Genomic DNA, 11,484 nt, shown 5'->3' on the forward strand with positions numbered 1-11,484 from the left:
AATATTCTCATTGTCAACGAATCATTTTGAACGAGCTTGTGCTTTGTGTTAATTTAGTCCACATCTTAACAACTTACCATTTCTTCGAAACAAGCAAACAAAAAGAAGAATAAACAATACGTCTGAAATTGAAAGCATTCAATCATGAAAAATTGAGTCTTAGGTACATGATTTTTTTTATTACTTGTTATTGGGTTGGCACTTGCTGTCAGTAACTGCGAGTACTCTCAGATCTGTACTTATTGTCTATTTTGTTGTTAGGAATTAGGGATGAATCAATACCATGCCACGTCCGGTCTATGTTTTCCTGCTTTGAATCAATCTGATGAGCCTTTTAAAACTACTTTTTCCTAGTTTCTTACAGCTGTTACACCTCTGTTTCAGATAAACATGTTAAAATTCGCCACATCTTTCATGTGCCTGTCCCATATCAGGATGCTGTAGGTCAGTGGTTGTCGTTTGTTCATGTCTGTCATATTTGTTTTTTTCGTATGCGAATATATTTATGTGTTAACATTTTACTGTGTTCCTCTCATGAATTTCTCGTTTTCAGTAATATTATAATACGGAAGTATTTTTGCGGACCCGTGTGTATTAAGAGAATGCCATGCTCCCTCGTACATTAAAAGAGAAACTTTTGTAGATTGGAAAACAAAATCCGCTAGAGAGGGTAAGCTTTCCCCTCCTCACCAATCACTCATCGTTGCCCGTAGTATTAAAAGTTTAAAAACCCCTTACAAACTGCTTCTATCAAACAAATTGACCTCTTCGTTGACATGAAAAGTATTGATGTAGTCAATTGCATATCATCGTTACCACCATCTTACTTCAGCGTAGTTATCAACAAGATAGCGTCCAACCATTGCACTTCAGCGTAATCACGGCGGTTCGGGGTACCATCACCGTTCAGAATTCTACATACATACAAGATTAAACTGCTACATGGGAGGGGGGTTTCGAATTCACCACCTCAGTGTTGTATTTCAAAAACTTTCCGGTGATGTTTCTACAAACTGACAATTTATAATCAAAATGTACAACTAATGCATGTAGATGTCTATTTTCATAATATATACATCGTTTACATAGTTTGGACTTACTGAAAATATTGTTAGACTCCATATGTTCTATCGTCTACATACAACGTAAGACCAATGTATGAAATGTACATAATATAACAGATGGATTGGTGACCTCGTTTCCTTATCGTTTTGTTTCATTGTAATAGTTATAATGTAGGTGGAGTTCAAAAATGAACCGCATATTCAGTACACAATATCGTTTATAAAGATAAAAAAATTGGTGAAATAGTAATTTTGTCAAATCTGAATTGCAGCTATATCAACAAAGTAAGATTCGTTAACATCTTTGTATTCCTTTCAACATTTATATTGAACTCATTATAACTACTTATTATTTAGTGTTTGGCAAAACTTTTATGAATTTTTGGTCCTCAATGGTCTTCAACTTCGTTCTTTATTTGGCCTTTTTAACTTTTTTTTATTCGAGCGTCACTGATGAGTCTTTTGTAGACGAAACGCGCGTCTAACGCAAATACAAAATTTTAATCCTGGTATCATACTCCTCGTATGAGTTTATTAGTAAGTCTGCTTCACCATGTTTACTTTTCGTTAATAAAAGACATTATCAATGACGCTCAAAGCAATGCAGATGGAAAATGAAAATAATTACATGGTTGAAAAGCATTTATAACGAAATCCTTAATCCGTTTAGAAAAACAGCGTAGTTTTTGCGTAGTTTCGTAAATGAGAATATCATTTGATGAACGACAGAAATGACGAAAATAGCCAAATCAATTAAAATACATGTCATCCCACAAGTGCTGACTAATGGACGTTAGATGTTGTTGGAGAAATTTCACCCACCAGCAGCAGTATCGAACCAGTAAACGTATCAATTCACCAGAATGGATCATAATTAAATACTCCAGACATGTGTGTTGTGTATAAAAGAAATAATCGTCAACAAATCTTAATTAATTATGAGAAAAGAGGCATAGAAAGACAATTTATAAATTGTGTGCCCAACCTGTATGAGACTCTTGTTCTGAAAGCCATTAGTGTTTCGCATGATTGTATCATTTTACATCTATCATGAAATAAATTCAATTATATGACACCATTATCATTAATAATATTTCATGTCAGAGCTGACCTGGTGGTAGCTTGGGGATAATATAACTCATGACGAAATGATTTTGCCATTTGATTAGGGACTTTCCTTTTTGAATTTTCCTCGGAGTTCAGCATTTTTGTGATTTTACTTTCTACCAATGGCATTGATTAAAGATGTAACACTTTTAAAGATAGAAGGCTTAAAATGCTTATGTCAAGTTGGCGTTTCTAAGTATTTATAAATAAGAAGATGTTGTATAAGTGCCAATGAGACAACTCTCTATCCAAGTCACAATGTATAAAAAGTTGCCAATTATAGGTCAAAGTACGGCCTTCAACACAGAGCTTTCACTCACATTTGTCTGTTTTTGCCATTGTTATTAACACTGTGATCACTATGGAGCATAAAAGAATATAATTAAACAATAGTGCCTATACTGACATTCAAAATTCGAAGACCAGACTTATTAAATACAACATATAAATTTGTTCACTCAAACACACACACACACACACAGTAAATAATGGACGTATTCTTAGAAAAGTAATAAAATACTACCTTATCATGCTAATGTGAATAGTAGTGTCAATTTTTAAATCTGTCAAATTTGAAGACATTGAAATTGGAAAAAGTCTATGACACACCAAATGAAATGTATATTCAGCCGTGAGGATAAACCAAGGCGTAATGATTGTCCTAATTTTTATCTAGTAGTTGGTATGAATGAGTAAAAGCCTGCCTTTACAATGCATTAGATAAAGAACTACTGTAGTTCTAAGTAGTTGTGTAATATCTGCTAACTTTTATTTTGTTGATTGGTTTGTGTTGTACAAAATGTGTCGGCGTCGTGTTTTGAAGATTTTGTCTTTTCTCATCAGATGTTGTTCCCTTTCTTCGAATGTGTTGATCTTTTCTGTCATGTGACATTGATTTGGCTCCCTCGGAATAGTCACTGTAGTAGACAGAAACTCTTTATTATCGAACCAACTCTGAGTAATTCAACCATAAACGGCTCTATTTCTTTTAAAAGTTTCATGACGATGGATTAGAAATAAGCCTCAAGCTCCAAATTTTACAATTATATATATATATAGAAGATAAGACAATTTTTATGTTTGTGATGAGTATCTTGCTTTATATAACATGATCACCCTTTGTCGAAATTTTTCCTTCTTTCTCAAATGGTTACTCAACAAATGATGATATATTAAACTACTATGCTGTAGATAGGTTCGTTGTGTCAACAATGAGTAACGTATGGCTCAACTTCAACAAAGACACATTTCACACTTCAAAAGCGACTTCGCTAAAGGATGGTATGTTATCCTGGTTGATTTTTACTGCAAATGAATTTCGCGCTTTCAAAGTCAAAATATCATTTATGGTTATTTCAAGAAAGTAGATAAAATGAATATGTGTTGCATGGTTTGCTATAAAGATACCACAAACCCGCAGGATGAGTGGTATTTTTTTTAACATTCCCACGCTTATCCATTGTGTCTTTTATTTTAACTTTTGTTTGGACGTCTTTTCAAAATTCCAGTTCTTTCATTAATGAGAATTTATTGTCACTCAGTTTGAATTCCCATCTAATTATACTTGAACGATTCACAAGAAGTAATCAATAATTAGAAATATACAGGACGTGGATTTACACTGTGAAATAACATACAAAAAATATCGTTTAGATTTTCAGTATACTGTACTGAAGTTTCCATTATATTAGCATGAATCGGGCTGCAAATTAATCGTAATTTACAAAATAAAGCATATTCGAATTAATTGCAAAGTACATATAATATCTAAGTTTCCGAAATTCTACTTCGAAACCCAAACTATGTCGGGAGCCTATAATTCCGTGGTTGTCGTTTGTTGCTGTAAATTATATTTGTTTTTTGTTCATTATTTTGTATATAAATCCGGCTGTTAGTTTTCTCGTTTCAATTGTTTTAAATTTGTCATTTAATTATTGTGTATCGTATGTAAAAATTAAGCTGTCAGTAGTTGTTATATGTAAAATAAATCTCGTCCTTCAGAAAAGTTAGTGTTCAGTTTTGCAGAAGAGGATACAACTTGGGGCATGGACTTTCATTCACATAAGTGCAGAGTTCAAACAACCACCAGATCACGCTCATCAATCTCATGTAACATCTGCCATGTCTGCATACTCTTAAGGGACAAGTCCTTGAAAAATCAAGAAGTACCAAATACCAACCCTTACTGTAATTTATTCCACCAGCCACTATAGTATAGAAACGCCAGTAGTGTAATAATAAATTTTAAAAACCTGACTGGAAATCACTGGACGAAAAAAACATCAATTACTAAAGTGGTAAATGATCTTATGGACATATCATTTGACAGTAGACCTTATCGCTATTTAGGAATCTGCGACACTTATATAACAATCACTTTTTTTTTGTGGCGTCAGACATTTTCTCTTGTGATGTCAACATTTTACGTAAACTTCTGTGACGTCCAGTAATCACAGACAAATAGTAATACGGTGTATTACATATACCCAACACCATTCACAACGAGAACAAGATCAGAACATACAACGAAGTTCTGGCAACAAAGAATAATGTCTTTAAAAGAGAGACGAAATCTACCAAAGGGACTCATCAATCGGAAATAAACTGAGACAAACAACAGTACACAAAACACAACATAGAAAACTAAAGATTGAGGAATACGAACCCCATTAAGAACTAGGGGTGATCTTAGGTGTTCCGGAAGAGAAAGAAGATTCTGCTCCATATGGCAACCGTCGTGATGCTTATGTTAGACCCGGTGAATAGCTTACGTCGGTAGGTCATATTCGGCAAAAAGCGGACGGGATTGTAGTTACGACAATTGGACACATCCGTTGTCATCTGTGAAACAGATATTCCTTAAAGGTTAACCAACTCGTGATGGCGTACGTAAAATTTACGAAGGGATGATTTCAACTTCACCACTTGGAACTCTTGTTCTAATAGCTTACTTGTAAGCAGTAATTTTCTATCAAGGAAATCATGATAAGAAAAACAAGCGCTGAAATATTGTATCAACTGGGAGATATATTCACTAAGTATAACCTTATCCCAAGAACTCTTTACCAGCAACAGTAGTGTAGACTTTCTGTTATGGTATCATTCAACACTCTCTTTCTAGTCCCTTTTGTCTTTATCTTACCTTAACTTCTTTTATATATATTTGAATTCATCTTCTCTACTACTCTGTTTCATAAGCCCAAAGGAAGCGTTCAGTATTGGTCATTATTGACAGTTCAGTGTATAGACATTTGGTTCAACAGTGGTAGTGTTAAACATTTACTTTTTTAATAGCTTGACCTTTGGAAAAGTAACCATGATATATTAATTGTTCGAAAGAGAAACCCAATTGTCCTTTTTTGTTCCTGCTTAAGAAATTTTGAAATGCCATTTGTGGACATAAAATCAGTACACGTGTATAAGAAAATGAAAAAGGAATGAAATGACTGTCCCTCTGGTATCTTTCGTCCCTCTTTTGTAGATTGTGGAAATTGTTGTACCAAGCCACTCGAACCACACCATATCACAAGTGGCCAAATAGCAAGCTCAAATAAGAATATTTGGTTTAAGTCATAATATAACATTTTTGTAATTTTCTCTGTTTAATGTTTGCTGTCTTATTAGCCATGACTAATTTGTCTGTCTTTTGCAGTGAAAAAAAATAATTCAATCCATCTGTGAATTTCCTCGCCGTCTTTTTTCCAGAATTCAATACATTTCTTATTTCCCTTTATTCATATTTCTTTAATTGTTGTTTAAATTTTTTCAACTTTCCTTTTATCCGTTATTCCGCCAGAACAACATAGTTAGCTGCTTTACCACATAACTCACAGGTGCTCGTGCATGTTATTTTAAGATCATAATGTGCTCTCTCTGCAATGAAAGCAATGAAAGCCTCTGTGCTCAATCGTGGATCGAGAATTGGATGCTGCTGATTTCGTAAATTTTAACCCACAGAAACTCTTTGTTTTTCCTTAACATGCTTAAATAGAGTAGTGCTGAATGTTGAGAAAGAGAAAATTCATAAATAAATATCAGGAATGAATTTAGGTACATATTTTCTAATAAACTTTTACTTCACTTGTGTTAAAGGTAAAAATCTATATTAAGGAGATCTAAATTTTATATTATGATGTCTAGGATAGTTTTCCTAAAATATCTAGGTCTAATCTGATGACCGTCAACAAGATAATAATACCTTGATAGGCGAATAGTTTTAAAATGTCTATTGTAAGAGAGAGAAAATACTAAAACATGTAAAATACGCCAGGTTGGTTGATATAGATTATTTTAATTAACAATGATTAAGACTAGATCAGTATTTGTCACCGTTTTAATCTTTTTATTTTTACTTGACAATTAAACAAGTACACTGCAGCTTTGACTTAAACTTGTCACGGGCAATCGAACATATCTTAATGTCGAACCCGGCGCAAAAACAAAATCGGCTCTAAAAATTCATAATATATACAATTATCAGACCAATTAAGTTATTTTTCACCAAGATCATTTTGATGTCTATTTAATTTCATTTATTCTATTTAAAAATATTTAATCTTTTACGGTTATTATAACTCCAACCGAGATGTCTAAATTTTACACCTAGTTTTGAAAAGATATGTTCTACTAAAAGTCAAGCTTTACCCTTTTTGGTTGAGTCAATTTTTGTATTACTTATTTTGTTCCTTATCATGATGTCATTGTTGCGCTGTCATCAGCGGACTGTCTAGTATATGTTTTACTGGGGTTCTTACGTCGTTTTCATTTAGTCATAGTGTTAATAGATAAAAGAAGATGTGGTATGAGTGCCGATGAGACAACTTTCAATCGAAGTCACAATTTGTTAAAAGTAAACCATTATAGGTCAAAGTACGGCCTTCAACACGGAGCCTTGGCTCACACCGAACAGCAAGCTTAACTCAATCAAAAGACATATTAACAAAAACAAGTAAGCATACACCGAACGAATACATTTGATCTATGACACAATGTAAATACAATATCAATAAAAAGGGGGAAGCTGTAAAACAATAACAGAAACACAACTATAACATTGGACAAAATGACGTTTAATAAAATAACGTACACAAGTAAATATGATAATTTGGATGTAAGAAGTATATGCAGTACGGAAATATTTTTTACAAAATAAATAAATTTGCTGTTCAAACTGTTTTTATTTGACTTGGTGTCTGTTCTCTGGATATAGTTACTCACTCTTTTTGTAGGAAGCAAAATCCATTCACATATATTTCAAAAATAGTTGTCTGTTTTTATTGGACTTACGAGTGGTGTTTGTTCTATGGATATAGTTACTCTCTCTTATCATAGGAAGCAAATTCCATCTAAATATATTTCAAAAAAGAAAAAAAATTATAAACCGGTCTTCGTTTTCCAGCTTTCAGGGTAAACATGTAGTTGTTATACTTTCTGTAACTATGAACATTATTTGAACTTCCTCTATCCCTGTGAGTACACAATCAACTGTTTTATTTTTTACCCCAGTATGTGTGTATAATTGCTTTATTCACATCAATGAAATATGGAGAAAAAAGGGATTATTTAAGACACCCTATCGCCCAATATCTGTGCGAGCATTTACTACCCAGTTAATAAAACCCCTGCGACGGTTTTTACTGCCATAAAAAAAGTGAAATAAAAGGAAAAATCAAACTAGAGGCTCTCAGGAGCCTGTGTCGCTCGCCTGATTCTACTTTGGTTTTGGAAATCATGTAAAAATAGATTAAAATCATAATGATACCTTAATAATGATTGAGGCCAAATTTGATTAAATATTGGCCCCGCTATATAGATGATGTTCTCTCACTAAATAATACAAAATTTGGTGACTATGTTGAACGAATCTATCCCATCGAACTAGAGATAAAGGATACTACAGATACAGTTAAGTCTGCCTCATATCTTGACTTACATCTAGAAATTGACAATGAGGGTCGGTTGAAAACAAAACTTTACGACAAAAGAGATGATTTCAGCTTCCCAATTGTGAACTTTCCATTTCTATGAAGCAACATTCCAGCAGCGCCTGCATACGGAGTATATATCTCCCAATTGATACGATATTCCCGGGCTTGTAGTTCCTATCATGATTTCCTTGATAGAGGATTGCTGCTCACAAAGAAGCTATTTAACCAAGAGTTCCAAATGGTGAAGTTGAAGTCATCCCTTCGTGAATTTTACGGACGCCATCACGAGTTGGTTGACCGTTATGGAATAACCGTTTTACAGATGATATCGGATATGTTCCTTATGTCGTAACTACAATACCCTTCCCTTTTCACGAATGTGACTTACCGAATTAGACTATTTACCGGATTTGTAATAACATAGCAACACGACGGGTGCCACGTGTGGAGCAGGATCTGCTTACCCTTCCGGAGCTCCTGAGATCACCTCCAGTTTTTGGTGGGGTTCGTGTTGCTTAGTCTTTAGTTTTCTATGTTGTGTCATCTGTACTATTATTTGTCTGTTTGTCTTTTTATTTTTGGCCATGGCGTTATCAGTTTGTTTTCGATCTATGAGTTTGACTGTCCCTCTGGTATCTTTCGTCCCTCTTTTAATCAAAAGCAGAAGACTTTTTTAAAATTTACAGAAATTACCAATAAATTAAGGAACATTAATACCATGTTTGGTTTAAATCCATTCAACGGTTCTTTAGAAGAAGACATTGGTAACATATTTCCCAATAGTGTTTTATGTTAAACTAAGGTCCTCCTGGTGGCAATCTTGAACAGTAAATCGGCAACAAAGTAGCAACACTTCATCAGCTCCTCATAAAGAACATTTGTGCCATGTTTGGTTTCATTCCATTCAGTGCTCCTCTAATAGAAGCATTTGTGTGTATTTCCCGTAGGGTCTTATGTCAAACTAAGTCCCCTGCTGGCGGCCATCTTGGATGATGGTTCGGCTACAATGTAACAATACTTGGACAGCACCTCATTAGGAACATTCATGCCATGTCTGGTTCCATTCTACTCAATGGTTCTCTAGAGGAAAACATTTGAATGTATTTCCCATAGGGTCCTATCTTAAACTTATTCCCCCTGCTGGCAGCCATCTTGGATGACAAATCACCTAAAAAGTAACAACATTTGGTCAGCACCTCAAAAGAAACTTTCATACCATGTTTGGTTTCAATCAATTAAGCGGTTTTCTAGAGGAAGACATTTGTATATATTTCCCATAGGGTCCTTTGTTAAACTAAGTCTCCCGTTTGCAGCCATCTTGGTTGACGGATTTGCTACAAAGTAACAACACTTGGTCAGCACCTCATAAGGACCATTCATGCCATGTTTGGTTTCATTCCATTCAGTGGTTCTTCAAAAGAAGACTTTTGTATGTATTTCCCATATGGTTCTATGTTAAACTTACTCCCCCTGCTGGCAGCCATCTTGGATGAAAAATCAGTTAAAAAGTAACAAGACTTGGTCAACACCTCAAAAGAAACTTTCATACCATGTTTGGTTTCAATCAATTAAGCGGTTTTCTAGAAGAGGACATTTGTATATATTTCCCATAGGGTCCTTTGTTAAACTAAGTTCCCCACTGGCAGCCATCTTGGATGATCGGTTGGCTACAAAGTAACAACACTTGGTCAGCACCTCATCAGGAACATCAATGCCATGTTTGGATTCATTCCATATAGTGGTTCTCTAAAAGAAGACATTTGTATGTATTGTCCATAGGGTCCTATGTTAAACGAAGTCCCCCGCTGGCGGCCATTGTTGGTGATGGATCAGCTACAAAGTAACAACACGTGGTCAGCACCTCATAAGGAAAATTCATGCAATGTTTGGTTTCATTCCATTCAGTGGTTTTCTAGAAGAAGTTCAAAATGTAAAAAGTTAACGACGACGACGGATGACGAAGACGATGGACGACAACGGACGACAAGTGATGAGAAAAGCTCACTTAGCCTTTAAAGCCAGGTGAGCTAAAAATAAAGTCCTTTATCAAATTGCAAATTCGAAAGCTCAAACACATGAAACGAATGGAAAACAACAGTCATATTCCTGACATGTTACAGGCATTTCCTCATGTAGAAAATTAGGGACTTTTCTTTTTGAATTTTCCACGGAGTTCAGTTTTTTTGTGAATTTACTTTTTTAAAGCTAGCTAAACCTCTCACTTGTATGACAGTCACATAGAATTCCATTATATTGACAGCAATATGTGAGCAAAACAAAAAGACATAATAGGTAAAATTGTCAAAAATAGGGACACAGCAGTCAACATTGTGTTATAATCTTAATCGCTATAAAAACAAATAACTATTTCAACAAAGAAAAACAAAACGGCATATAAACAAAGCACACTAGCAAAAATCGAAAGACAAGAATACAAAAATCCATCACAACACAACAACTCAACGACGGGTTGCACAAGCACCGAACCACGTCAAATGGAAATCACCAAAAATAGACTAAACAGCAAATGTAACAATTTACAAAGACAAACAAAAGAATACTAAAACACGTTATTAAGATGATAAACAAAGTAAGTACCTAGAATTTATACTTCAAGACCATCGTGTATTATTTGTGACGTTGATACGAAATATTTATCAACAAGGTCTTGGTATCTTCCGATGAACTTGTTTAGAAAGACGAGACGTTCTTTGACATATCCCTGGATCATCAACTTTCTGCTTGGCCTTTTGTGACGTTTTATAAAGTCTGAGTAGCAGCTGCAAGCTCTTGAATACCGAATTAGTTGCGATATGTATATCCGATATGCAGGTGAAGTTGATGTATTGCTGCTTAGGTGGAGAAATTAATAATTTGAAAATTAAAATCTTCTCGTTTGTCATAGATTCTAGTACTGAGATGACCACTTACGTCAAATTTGATGTATAAGTCTAAAAATGAGGTGGAGGAAGCCGTGTCTGTTGTTTCTTTATTTATTTGTTCTGGAGGAACCCAATCAGAAAAATTTGGATTCTTAATCTGTTTATCTGAATAATAAATAAAGTAACCCTGAATTTATACCAATAAATATACTCAAAATTGTCGCACCTTTCCCACGTAAAATCGCATTCCCCGTTTCCATTTTAAATTCTATTCTGCATAAAACAAGTGGTCTGTCAAACAGGTATGACTGTATATACGTGGTCATAAATAATTTTCAGTATGCATTTCTACATGTTCAAAATAAAACATTTTACCAAATTATATAAAGATTATAAGATGTAATAAGAATGATGGTGAAATAAACATATATCAGAGCTCTACTGATAAGGATGTGAAATATAAACACGAAGCTCATTGTTAAAACTGAATGATGCAAATAGTTC

Source organism: Mytilus californianus, unplaced genomic scaffold (genome assembly GCF_021869535.1).
Source record: "Mytilus californianus isolate M0D057914Y unplaced genomic scaffold, xbMytCali1.0.p SCAF_12, whole genome shotgun sequence".
NCBI classification, from domain to species: domain Eukaryota; kingdom Metazoa; phylum Mollusca; class Bivalvia; order Mytilida; family Mytilidae; genus Mytilus; species Mytilus californianus.